At 35.1% G+C, this 13668-nt stretch overlaps 1 protein-coding gene across 4 annotated transcripts in view; it reads left to right on the forward strand.

Moving 5' to 3' along the window:
- tmem8b (transmembrane protein 8B) overlaps positions 1–13668 on the forward strand; it is a 304341-nt gene that overhangs the window by 96901 nt on the left and 193772 nt on the right. The window contains exon 1 of one of the 4 annotated variants that reach the window (XM_087253924.1): positions 7519–7629. The exons of the other annotated variants lie outside the window; for them this stretch is intronic. The gene's annotated coding sequence lies outside the window, so the exon portion shown is untranslated. Of the gene's footprint in view, positions 1–7518; positions 7630–13668 lie in introns of those variants that run through there. 4 annotated transcript variants of the gene reach the window in all.

Genomic DNA, 13668 nt, shown 5'->3' on the forward strand with positions numbered 1-13668 from the left:
TAAAATGTTGCTAGGCGGTTGCTATGGTGTTTGTAGTGGTTGCTAGGGCCTTCTAGGTGGTTGCTAAGGTCTTGCAAAGGTGGTTGCTAAGGTGTTCTTAGTGGATACCAGGGTGTTCTTAGTGGTTATTTAGGTGTTGCTAGGAAGGGTGTGGCTGGTAAGTTGAAAGGTCATCAGTAATTGGCAGATTGGTAGTCTGAGTTAAATGATTGTAACCTTAAGTCTCTATGACAGTCAAGCCACAGTTATGAGGTCACAAAGTTTGGTCCAATGTTAAGTCAATGGGATTTTTCTACATTTTTTGGCTCAGTTTTTGGAAAACTTGTAAGTCGAATCAGTTGGAAAATATCTAGCAACTTAATTCAGTATAGTTTGGAAGTTTGGAGTTAGTTTGGTGGTTGTAGTATGAACATTCTAGAAGGAAAGGGGTTCTTAAAATAGTCTAAGAAGAAGACGAACGAAGAATAATACATTTATGTAGTATAACAGTATGTTGGCTTTCTCAAGCTACCATAATAAACATATTCTGAAACATATTTTTAGTATTTTCCTGAGCCTGTTTGGGTACCATCTGTCTACATTGCAAGTCCCATACAAGCACATTTTCACATATTATCAAGTTTAAGTCCACCATTGTTAATGCACTGAATTCATTATATGGTTTGTTTTTTGGACAAAGTGGCAAATAGCAAAAGGACCCTATAATATCAGCACTTTGATTGGTAAAAGCGCCAACTCAATCAAACTCACGGCATGGGTCATCTCTCCACATTTTTCTAATTTCATTTTTTCATGAGCACGTGCCTGTGTGTTGCAGCAGGCATATTGTAAAATCAATCTGACCTCAATATCTCTGCGTCTCATGTGTAGAAACAATGACAGTGGGGAATATGGAGCTCTACATATGTGAGAGAGAGAGAGAGAGACATCATTAATTATTGATTCCCCGTCACTGCTGGAGAGGTAACGTGACTGCAAGAAAAAAAGCGATATTAATTTTAATACTCCTCAATGCGAGGCTTAGATTGAAAGAAGGGAACCTGTATCGAGCGGCAGTAAACTTTGTTGTGTAGGGAATATTGACATGAAATGTAATAAAAGGGTTTGTGATTTATTACTCGTCTGGTTCATTGCGAAACATCGTTTGTGCCTTGTGCCTTGGCAAAAAGGAAAAAGACACGGGGACATGAACAGTATTTCCTTTCTCCAAAGGACGCTTGCTTTTTTCTCGTTTGCTTTTAATTAGTGCACATTTTTAACTGTTGTTCTTCAAAGATTCGTCACGCTGATTAGAAACAGTGAGATGCCAGTAATAACAGGTTTTAAAAAGCAGGATTTGCGCTCTGTGAAAACAACAAGAACAAAAACATACCACAGAAGGGAAGGATTTATTCCAACACAGGCTCATTCTGAAAATGTACAACTACATAAATTTCTGGAGAGTGCCAAATATGTCCCAGAAGCTACTTTGTTTTTGCGTTTTTTTTGTTTCATGAATACACCAGAAATGCTGTGTGTGCTTTTTCAGATCTCAAATGTCTTTCACGAGTGCCATTCACGCCTGCTGTACTCGCATAAATCCACCAGAGGGTTCTGTCGACTGAATGACTGACTGATAGACTGACCCACCCTCCTTCCTTATAAAGGGCCATGACACACCCCACTTTCGGTTAAAGTCTACTTCAGAATTTTTTTTAAAAGATGCATGGTTAATGGGCGTGGAGCTCCGCGAGTATCGAACAGGTGTGGGCGTAGCCAGCAGGGGAGAACGTGAGCGAACGAAGCTAGCTCACAAAATGAGACAAACCGTGAGGAGACGCATGAGTTTATAGTTTACAAAGTTAAAATGCAAAGAAATGAACAGTGATTTAATGCCCTGCTACATTTGTTATTCGTAATTTCATATACACATAACCACAATTTATATCATTATAAAGATAAGTGTGTTCATGTAAACCCTATAAATGAGGACTTCTCCCTCAATCCCCGTATCCAGCAGACTCAGTGCAGCAGGTCTCCTGACCTGTCTATTTTAACCATTAGCCCTGCTGGTATTCTGGAGGATTTAGGCAAACACAGCAGCAAAGTGATGTGTCTGAATGTGAACGAACTCCTGATAAAAGACAGCGTCTGCCATTCTCTAATTATCGTGCTGCTCTCCTGACAAAAATGCTAGCGGCACACACACAGCTTTGCTGTATGATCGGCCCTGACAAGATCGCGGGGGAAAACATGCAACAAACCCAGTGGATCATGGAAACAAACGCATATGAGCCTTCATAAACGGCTAAATACTGCTGTGGGTCCGTGACGTGTCTCACAGCTCGGGCTTGACTCTGGCAGGTCTGATGAATAATTAAGCAGCCGGCTCTTCTCATAGGATAAGAAAACTCTGCTATGAATAATAATGAGAAACCGACGCGTCATCATTGCACTTGCAGTACTGCGCTACGTCGCCGATTTTGATCCCGCCCCAAAAATCATTTTAAACCCGGAAGCTGAAATTAGCTGACAAAAGATCAAAATTATCCAGTTTTCCCCACAATTAAAGCTGACAGGTGCTAACATTGTCTTAACTGATGCTCAACACACACACAAATCTGTTAATATAATAAAAAAGTTCTCCAGGGTGTCCTGAACTTTTAAACCCAATTGATAGTGTTTTCAAAAGCACCAACTGACCTGAAACTTGACCTGAAAATCTGTTTGCACAACTAACATAACTGTTTACGCTATACATCATATTTGGTATTGCTGGAATGACACAGAGTGGCACGGAGGCTTAATGGTTGCACTATTGCACTATTGCACTATTGCACTATTGCCTCACAGCCAGAATGTCGCAAGCCTTATGGTGTTTCTGTGTCGAGCTTGCATGTTATCTTGTGTTGTTGTGGGTTTCCTCTGGGTGCTCCGGTTTCCCCACAGTCTAAACATATGCGATATAGGTGAACTGAATTAACTAAATTGGCCCTAGTTATAAGTGTAAATGCGAGAGTGGGTGTTTCTCAGTTTTGGGTTGCAGTTTGAAGGGCATCTGCTACGTAAAACATTTACTGGATAAGTTGGTGGTTTATTCTGCTGTGGTGACCTCTGATAAATAAAAGGACTAAGCCAAAGGAAAATCAATGAATGAATGGAATAGCACAAGATGAGGGTAATAAGTGTGACTGACTTTAACATAGTTATAATAGAATGCAATGAGTTCCAATGCACATTTGAAAGTTTTTTTGAATCATCAACCCACCTCAAGTCAAGTTAAAGATCTTGTGAATTTAAAATAAATTTGCATTTAGAAGATAAAAACATGTAAAGCTTTTGGTTTGTCACTAGACGGAATAACTTTTTTTTTTCCAAATCACCTCATACTTAAGTTTCTCATCAAATCTTGTTCAATCAAATGATTTCTAGTATCTCACATGTCCACCCCCTTCAGGAATCCTCTGATTGCTTTTTAGATTTGATGTGCTTCAGCTCAATTACTCTCATTGGCAGACAAACAACAACCAAATGCTATTGGCTGTTAAAGGGAGGAGCCACACTATGTCCCTCCCTCTCTTCATTCAGTTGAGATTACATCAAACATCAAATAAAAAATGCGCATTTCAAAGCCCTTCACGGGGACTTTAAGTGTAAATGACAAATATAAACGGAAACATTAAGTACTGAAACATTTAAACAGAGAAAGATTATTTACTAGTTGATGAATTGAGTCTAAAGATGAAGAAAAGTCTTCATAAGTGCTAAATAGTTGAATAAAATAAAGCAAAACAAACCTCCTGCAGGTATATACACAACTATACAGTGTGCCTTGGACAAACAATATTGGACCGTGAACATGGCAAACTGAAGGACATACTGTAAATGATTTACTGTATGAATCGCCATAGTAACTAAAGACTGGTATTTCTCGTATATCATCTTTTATGTTCTACAGAAGAAAGTCGTATGTTATTTTGTACAAAAAATGGCTTTTGAAGTGTGTTCTGTTATCTTGTGTGTTCCCAGTGTGCGAGTGCCTTTATGAGAAGCTGGAGGTTGAGCGTGTGATACATGAACTTGGAGAATTGTTTGTACATTTTAAAGCGTGTGAATTGTTGATCACACACCACCAAAAACCTAAATGGAATATAGAATGGGCAGAAATTCATAAACAAAAATTTGAGAAAGTATGCCAGACAAAAAGAAAACTTTTTTTTGGCACAGATAATAACTTCTATAAAGACTTGGTTGCACTTTCTATGCAGTCTGTATATACAGCAATATTTATTATTTTCTAATAAATAATATGTCTAGTCTTACAGTGGAGCGGCACGATGGCTCAGTGGTTAGCACTGACGCCTCACTGCAAGAAGGTTGCTGGTTCGACTCCCAGCTAATACAGAAGGCTAATATATACTGAAGACACAGAAATTAAGATATTAAAATAGCCAAACAAAAAATGTACCTTTCAAAGATCAGCTACAACTTCACTGTGCAATAGTCACGGCACAGTGGCGTCATCCGTCGCGTTTTTGGTAGCCCTTGAAACATTTCCTTTGTGTTCTGTTCTTTTTGTGTTGTGAGAGTGTAGCGAGCTTTTTTAAATTGTTTGCTTGTGGGAAAATGCTTCTCTTTTTTAAATGTGTAGGCCTTGTGAGAATATGCAAGATGTGTGTTGTCAAACGTATAAATATCTTTTCTTAATTTGCTGGTGTTTTTTTTTGTAGTTGCACATGTTTTTTTAAATTGCAGCATGTTAAGCTCTCTCGGCCAGGGTAGAATACCCTTATAATGCATTACAAATGCAGGCTTACTGACTTTCTTTCTTCAGCCATAATTTTGGCTTTCTTCAGCCAAAGTAAAAAATTGTAATTACTGGATTTTTTCCCATTTTTCTTTTCTCCAGCCCCATTAATGCAAGTAAATGGAACTCAATGTAGACCATTTTAGACAGTCCAAATTCCATATTTCTGCAGCTTCAAAGTAATCCACCGCTGACAAAAAAAAATTTTTCTAATAAAATGATCAGTGTTTTTCAGAAAAAAATATAAAACAATGCTACACATCTATTTAAAATAAACTCAAAAAATTTTTTTTTTACTTGTTCAAACTACTTAATTAAAATGAGCTAAATCAACACAATTATTGATAGTTCATTGGGAACACTTAATTATTTTCTGTTTAATCTACATTAATTTGTTAAAAGTGTTAAGTTAACTTAATCGATTTGTGTGGAACCCTGCATGTTTTTACAGTGTACTCACCATGATTAAGTAAATAATGAGGAAAATGTCATTTTTGGGTGAACAATTCTGTTGTGGCTGTGTGTGAGTGAATAAATTGTGTAAACGTGTAATTTCTGGATTGTTTTCCCAGGTGCTTTCAAAACACATAGATATCTTTCACTTGTTTTTTGGACAAGACAAAAGGACGCACTGTATATTTTGACACACCTGCGTCCTTCGCATCAGCCTGTGTTATGGTCAAACAACATGACATTGCCTTTGCTCCTGATTGACATGATGTGTAATCAGCCTGTCCACTTCTGACTGGGCCACCAGTGGGGTTTCCATCTGACACAAATGCTTGTTTGGCAAAGTACAGTGAATCACTCTATTGAATTCATTTCACTCCAACAGTTTCTAGTGTTTTTTAATATTCACTGAATAATTTTGGAGTTGTATTAATTAAAGGGTCTTTAAAGCATTAAAAGTGACATATTATGCCTCTTTAAAGATCAGAATGTGATCTTTAGAATGTCTCTGTGAAATTTTAGCTAAAAAAAACTAAACCCTAGAGATCTTTTTTGTAGCTTGTAAAATTGACACCTTTTTGGGTGAGAGCAAAAATGCACTGTTATTGTGTGTGTCCATTTAAATGAAAATAAATTACTGCTTTCATTCAGACCTCCAGATACAACATAAAAATAACAACAAAGCAAATCTCAGAAATGACAAGTAATGGAATAAAGCCTTACATGTTTAAACTGAATCTGACAGTGATGGAAAGGAAGAGTTCACAACTTCTAGACCGAACCAGGACATTTGTTATTCTGCCAATAGTTTTTGTGGAGTAAAATGGTTTTATGGGTAAGAATTGACCTGTAGAACAATGGGCTATTTGCACAGCTAGTGTTTTCAGCCAATGATAAACTTCCGGTGAAAGTTTTATGTGACTATTTTCAATTTCGTAAGGTTCCTTTTACAGCATTGATGTTGTAAATACATTCAAAAGATTCAAATATAATTAGTTAAAATTGACTTAATCATTCATTTGGTTGTTGAAGCATTAGAAGAGATGAAAAAATGTCACTAGCAGCAGGCTTCCGCTGAAAATTTTATTGAAAATACTGGGGTAAAATTAATTTCCATATTTTAAAGACATGGTGCAGAAAAATATAATTTAATGCAGTGTTCTTGTTTGAATTTATATCGCATTTCAGTCTGGAAGGGAAAAAATCACAGTTTTTTAAAATGTATTTTTTTTTTTTTATAAAGAAATCAGATCTTAAACGCTGCAATTTTGTATGGGATGGCAATTAACAGGAAGCCCTGAGGCTGGCTGACTGAAATAAAATAATCTGTGTGCATATAGCCCATTGTTGGAACCTAAATGTGAAAAAAAACAAACAAATTATTTTTTTTTTTTTATGTTGGGTCATTTTAGAAATAAAGTCATAAAAAACATTGTTTAGATTTTTATTTTCTGCTGTCAAAATGGTGCACAGGTCATTGTGACTCCTAAGTCAATTCAAGGATTAATTTGCAGGGTATGTGTGGAATGATTTTCACAGCATAACATTGTGTCCTAACTACAGAACATGCAATGTCTTTACACGACAAACAATAAAATGAATCTTTTACATGTTAAAACTGGTTTTTGTCTGAACCATCTGTGTCAGCGGTGCACAAAATTTATATTTTAAAAATGTTTCAAATTTTCGTGACTTTGCAGCAAAACAGCAAACAGCAATTGTTATGACAATTATCTCCTCAGGCACAGATTATGTGCTTTATTGAGTGTTAAATGCTACCAGTGTAAGTTCACCTCAGATCTTGAAAATTGAATAATTAGCAATTTTTAAAAAAATGAAGTCAGTCAATTAGCCTATGTACTTTTAATAAAGCTAAATAGTTTAAATATGTATTAAAGGTGCCCTATAATAAAAATCTGAGTACTTCAACCCATAGTAGAATGATAAAAGATATATTAATGTGAGCCTCAGACAACACTGTTTCCTTGTTTTCATATAAATTCCATGAGTGTAAAATCCCGGTGGACAATCAGAAGACAAAAAAAAAAAAAAAAAAAAAAAAACAGTGACAAGACTCATGGGCCATGCCCTCCGAACAAGCAGTCATGTCATCAAGCTCTGAGATCATAAAAAATCTCTGAAATCATTAATATGCAGGCCTCATGCTGCGTTTGATAAGCAACAACGTTTTCTATTGAGACAACAATGATAACTTTCCCCGCTTAGTTATTTTTAAGCATATATTTCACTTACTTTGGATGTGGGACTTTTATTTTGAAAACGTGAGCACCAAGACGACAACAGCAGGAGGCACGTTCAAACTGGCCTCAGGATGCAAACTGCAAGTTTTACATATTACACATTTATTCATCTCCACTCTGAAGAGTCATAAGGTATGTTTAGTTACATCTTTTGTTAATTTATGGTGTTATTGTGAAATTTGATGCATATGTTTCAACAAACACATATAGACTGCTGAATTGTGTCAAATCACTCAGCTCAACTGACATCTGTTCATGTGTTTTCTTTGACTGTAGCTTCAAAATACAACGCCATAAATCTCTATCACTCTCTTTTGTCAAGTTTAATTATAATTAGGCCTTTATCCACAACAGATCTGGTGAGCAAAATAGGTTAACTTTGCTTTGATTGGGTTTATTTTTGTCTTTGTTCAGCAACACGATTCATATATGGTCAATCATAGACATGATTGAATGGGTATTTTATGGAGTAACGTTATTAAGATTTTTTGAACAACATAAACATACTATGTAGATATCAGATAATAATGTAAGGTATTAAATAGGGGTGTAACGATACACTCAGCTCGCGATACAATGTGTATCACGATATAATGTTCACGATTCGATATGTATTACAATATTTGGAATAAAAATTGAAAATGAAACTGAAATGCAAATTTTATTAAAAAATGTTTTTTAAATTACCAAGTGAACTATTTTTTATGTATTTCTTTTGTTTCAACTTCTTTCATTAAAACTGAACCTTCTTTAAGAAAATAAATATAACAGGCCTGTCTCTGGAAAATAAAACAATTTTAAAACTTTTTATAAAACATTATTAAAACGACAGAGACAAAAGTAAGGAACAATTTAAGTAAAGTTGCAAAAATAATAATAGCTTTCTATTCAATTGAATTTAACAGACCTTAAGGCTTTGCTTGGTCACTTGCAGTTTTTTGTTTGCGCAAAAAATAAAAAAATCTACATTTCCAAGTAGTCAGCAGTTCTATAAGATAATCCTGAACTTGTGTGTATTTGTCTGAGAGGTTTTTATGGATGACTGTCTTAATGCTGGGGACGATGAGTGACAGACTGGCTGTCTTTTCATCAGACAGGACAGTCGTGGCCCTTTTCAGCGGTTTAAACAGGTTTACTATTTCTTCGCGCTGCTGATGTAGGCACTATCATGTTGACGTGCATTATTGTGTACCTCTGTGCTCAAAAGAGTTCATGCTTGTCTTAATCATAACTCTAAAATGCGATATGATTATTTAAATGTAATGTATGCTTTCGTTTTCATTTTAATTTTCATTTATGCTGTTCAAACTTCCCACGCGGCTCCTAAACGATCACTTTGTGCCACAAACTGAATGTTATTTATAACTTTATTACCTGTTACTCACAACCTTTGCAGGTTCTGTTCACTGAAGAACAGAACTACTTAATGATAGACACGCGCCCGTCTATCATTAAGTAGTCCGCCCTCTGTAGTAAAAGCTCACAGTCAGCTCACGTCATGTGTGATTTTTCGGTCGCGAACACATCATTATATGAAGACAGAATGATATTTTTGGGTGAATTGTACCTTATAAATACAGTATTTGACTCTTTCAACACCATTAGGAGGTATCCATGTCGCTGAGAAAAGTATGTAAATCAAATCACTGTAAAGACTTTCAAACTTCGGCTATGTTTGACCCAGTATGCGTGTCAAAAAGCGGACGAGTCTAAAGACTAAAACCGAAATGTTGCCAGACGTCCGATTTTGAGAGGATGGGTCATCCTCTTTTTCAACTCCACTTACCTTGGTCTGCTAACAATACTGCTGCTGCTAGATCAAGCAATCTGAACTCTTGTGCGACAGCAGGTGGAACGTACTGTAGCTCTTGTGCAAACAGCTCAACTAATAAGAAAAAACGGACGTAATTACGTAAAAAAATCGTCATAACGCCACGATGCATATTGTGACATTTTTGCATCGCAATAAATCGTACCACGGTAAATCGTTACACCTCTAATATTAAACCAATTCAATATATGGTATCTTTAATCAGACTATAATCTTTAAGATTTCATTTGGAGTGCAGTGGCTGATACTTAAATGTTTTTGTCATACCGCATTGCATCGCATTTGGTGCAGACAGCCCAATTGTTTGTTGCAATCTTGTCGTGTCGTACGTTATATAGTTAGAACAAGGTATTACTCACTACTCTTGAGTACTTTTTGTAGGGCTTCTTTTTACTTATAATTTGATAAGTACTTTGAATTGTACATGCACAATAAAACATTGTTAATGTTGTTTTGACATAGATAATGTAAATTACTAGCTGCTATAGACTCTTTTCATGGAACGAAAAATCACCCAGAATGCTTTGTGAGGATGCATTCTGCTAAGGAGGATGCTTCGTACTTCCGGTTGGCAGCTTTATGCGTATAAAGAGTCACATTTGGACACCTTCGAAATGATAGTTGTAATAACTATCAAGTTGTTATTGTATTTTACGTCATGGTTTTTAACTAATCCTGCTGTTGATCAGCGCCACCTCCTGTACATGTCATTTAAAAAAATGTGATCGAGTGGGAATAAAATATCAGTCACGTACTTTTTTTTTTCTTTTTTTTTTTTTATTGCATGGCTTACATTTCTGTTAAATTTCATGCCAGTAATGGTTTGCTCTTTATAATACTGTGATGTATTGGGTGTGGAGCTGACAGTTCCTTACCTTTTTCATTTCTGGGTAAGTAGATGCACTAGGAAAAAGTTCAAAATATATGTTGCATTTAATATGTCAAAATGTGCCTTTTAAAATGTTTTAACCACATAGACATCAACTTTTTTTAAATGACACTACAGTATTCTGTATAACTGCTTGCTAACTATAAATATATACAGTCCACCGTATACACAACTCCTTAACTTTATTAAATAATAATGTGCATGTTTTGTAAAGCTGCTTTGAAATGCTAATTATTGTGAAAAGAGCTCTATAAATAAAATTGGCTTAAATTGAGCTGTAATATATTTTAGCTAGTGAGGCAGTTGTTAGAAACTGCTACATCTCAACCCGATGAACACGGTTGCAGTTCACACGGTACCAAATGGTGTGGCTATATATCCACTATATTTCACAGTGTAATTTTATTCGCACTGTAAGTGATTGCGCGTGAAGCCCATCAGTGGGATGTGCTCTGCTGTCTGAGCTAACAGATGAAGAGGCCATACTGGCGTCATACCTCTGAGAGTCCATCAGCTTAATAAAAGTGTCAAGCCGGCTGATTTGTTATGTCTGTTAATAACAGAAGCAAAGGGTTCGACGGGAAAGAGATTAAACAGACGGCTAGAACCGACGTACAGGTGCTGTCGTTTGTCTTCACTCATCCAGCTGGTCTACCTAATACATTTCTTCTCATTTTCTCTCTGTGTCGCACACAAACTATTTCCAGAGGTATTTACACTGCATTGCTGCTTCTGAGCTTTGGGGATGTTCGGTATTGATGGGTATGGGATTTCAGATCTCCTTGGCCAGGTTGTTCAGAATTATTTTGGCAACATACACCGTGCAAAGTATCAAGGACATCGGCTGCATTTATTTTTGGGAGTGAATGCTATTATTGTTGTTCTAATTGTGTGTGCCATTGTCTCAAAAGCTACTTAAATGTGGTAATTTGCCAGTCATTTTAAAGTACTTCAATTAAATAAAGCTACTCTGCAAAATAAATGCTTTTTTTCGAAGATAAATGCAATTGGATCAGAATTTAATTTATTATACATTTATATTTATATTTTATTTTCTATGGTATAACAAGGTAAACCTTGATGAGGGTGGTTGCGTTAAACTTAAACAGATACATTAACACCACAAATACAGTAAGTGAGTAAATAATAATAATAATAATAATAATAATAATAATAATAATAATAATAATAATAATAAAACTCTTTATAAACATATAGTAAATTAATGATTATTTTGAAAGAAATTTTTATTGCATAAAATAGGCCGGTCATGATATCTTTTTTTTGTGTTACGCTATATAGAGCCAAAATTTATTGTGATAAACGATAATGTTGTCATTTTAGGACCATTTGACACTAAAGCATCATAATGCATGTACACTCCTCTAAAGAATACCTACTATTTTATTCTTAAGAATATTTCCTTTAATTATAGTCATTTTAACAATTTAATAATTACAAATCAGAATGTGAGAACCGACATTTCCTAAACAAATAAATAAGTAATAATAATAATAATAATAAATATTACCAAATGGGTCCAAGGCACAATCATCAGGCACCCACATAAAAGTACTATAGTACTTTATACTTAACCATACTGACATTGACACTTTTAATAGAGAGGTTGCACAATCAGCTAAAATGTGGCTAGAAGTGGTTTTTATGTATAGATGATGTATAATTTTTATTATAATTTTTTTTACAGTAAACCCGCATATTAAACTGCTTTTCGAAGTATCATGTGAAACTGAAGTTTTATGTAGATGTATTAATTCTAAATATTATGTTTTACCATGAGAAAAATACATTGCATTTTAAAGATATATATTTAAATAGAAAAGTGTTATTTTAAATAAATAATAACATTACTAAAAATAACATTAGTACATGTTTTGCTTTATTCTGGAGCTTAGGCTCACGGAATCTGTGTATGCAGAAATCTGCAGATTTTTAGCCCATTGTTGAGTATATTATTGTGATATAATAGAAGTAATATTAAAATGTTAATAAGATTTATTTACAATAGTTTGTAAAGTGATTTTTCAGTAATAAAAATTTTAAATGTATATATTTTTTAATTTCATATATTAAGTTTTTAGTTACAATACTCCTAAAATTAATCCACATAAACCCACACACACATTATATATATATATATATATATATATATATATATATATATATATATATATATATATATATATATATATATATATATATATATATATATATATTTAACAAAATTAATATAAATACCAAATAAAATGTCCACAAATCCTGTCTGGCCCTATTCAGCATGTACAGTGCTCAGGAGTACACCCCTCACAAATCTATCTCTTAAATTCATATTGTTAATGGGAAGCTGTACTATATATTATATTATATTATATTTAGAGCTGTCAAAATAAGCGCATTAACGGACGTAATTAATTTGAAATATTTAACGCTTTAAAAAAAAAAATAATGCAAATAACACAGTTGCAGTTTTTTTTATTTCTTGTTGTGGCCGACGTGTGTTCAGGGCTGGCGCGTCCATAAAGGCGACCTGGGCGTATGCCTCGGGCAGCAGAATAGTGAGCGAACACCCCGGTCCTTACATTCATCCGCTACACCCACCCCCTCCCTCACGGTCCTCGGCCTTCCGGATGAATAAAACACTGTGATTGCCATTTGCCTATAGAGCGCCAGTTCAGTCCTGCATGTGTTTAACTTGCAAAGAAATTTGGATAAGACCAAGGATGTGCTTTTAGAAGGAAAGTTTCAGTATAAAACAATTAATGTCGCATCACCAGGCTATCCTGCATTTCCCCCAGAGTTTCTTGCAATTTCAGGTATTTCATTTTTAATATCTAGACTTTATCTACAGTTCAGCAGTTCACTCTCATTCAGCATATTTTCATTAAGGATGTTTTAATGGAATTTGTTACTGCATGGTGAACGGAAAAACCTCCGCATTTCGAGACTCGCGTGATCATTTAAGGTAATCAAAAATCGCTGCTTAAATGGTAAACTCTTAATCATCTTAATCATCAACGCTGAGTATTACTGTCCATGTGAATGAAAGTGCCAGATAAATTTACAAACTGTCAAAGACATCTGCGTCCATGAGCCCTCAAATGTGTCTCCTTCATGTTGGTGTGTCAGAATTTTTGCTTGTGAAATACAGCCTTAGTTTAGAATGCTTAGTTTAAGCAAATTTGATGAACACGATCGTGCTTGTTGATGAATCTGTAGGGATCCCTCTCGCTCACCGGCCCTGCGCGTGTTATGTGTGTGTGTGCGCGTGCATGCGTGTGTGTGTGTGTGTGTGTGTGTGTGTGTTTGTAGTCCATTTAGAAGCCAACATGGAAAGCATTTTGTTTGTTGTTGGCATTGATTGATGGCATTTACATGCCTGTGTTTTTATTTCTGTAATAAATGCGGCGTTTCGTGATTAATCATGATTAAT

The sequence above is a fragment of the Danio rerio genome, chromosome 5, assembly GCF_052040795.2.
Source record: "Danio rerio strain M-AB ecotype USA chromosome 5, GRCz13ab, whole genome shotgun sequence".
NCBI lineage: Eukaryota > Metazoa > Chordata > Actinopteri > Cypriniformes > Danionidae > Danio > Danio rerio.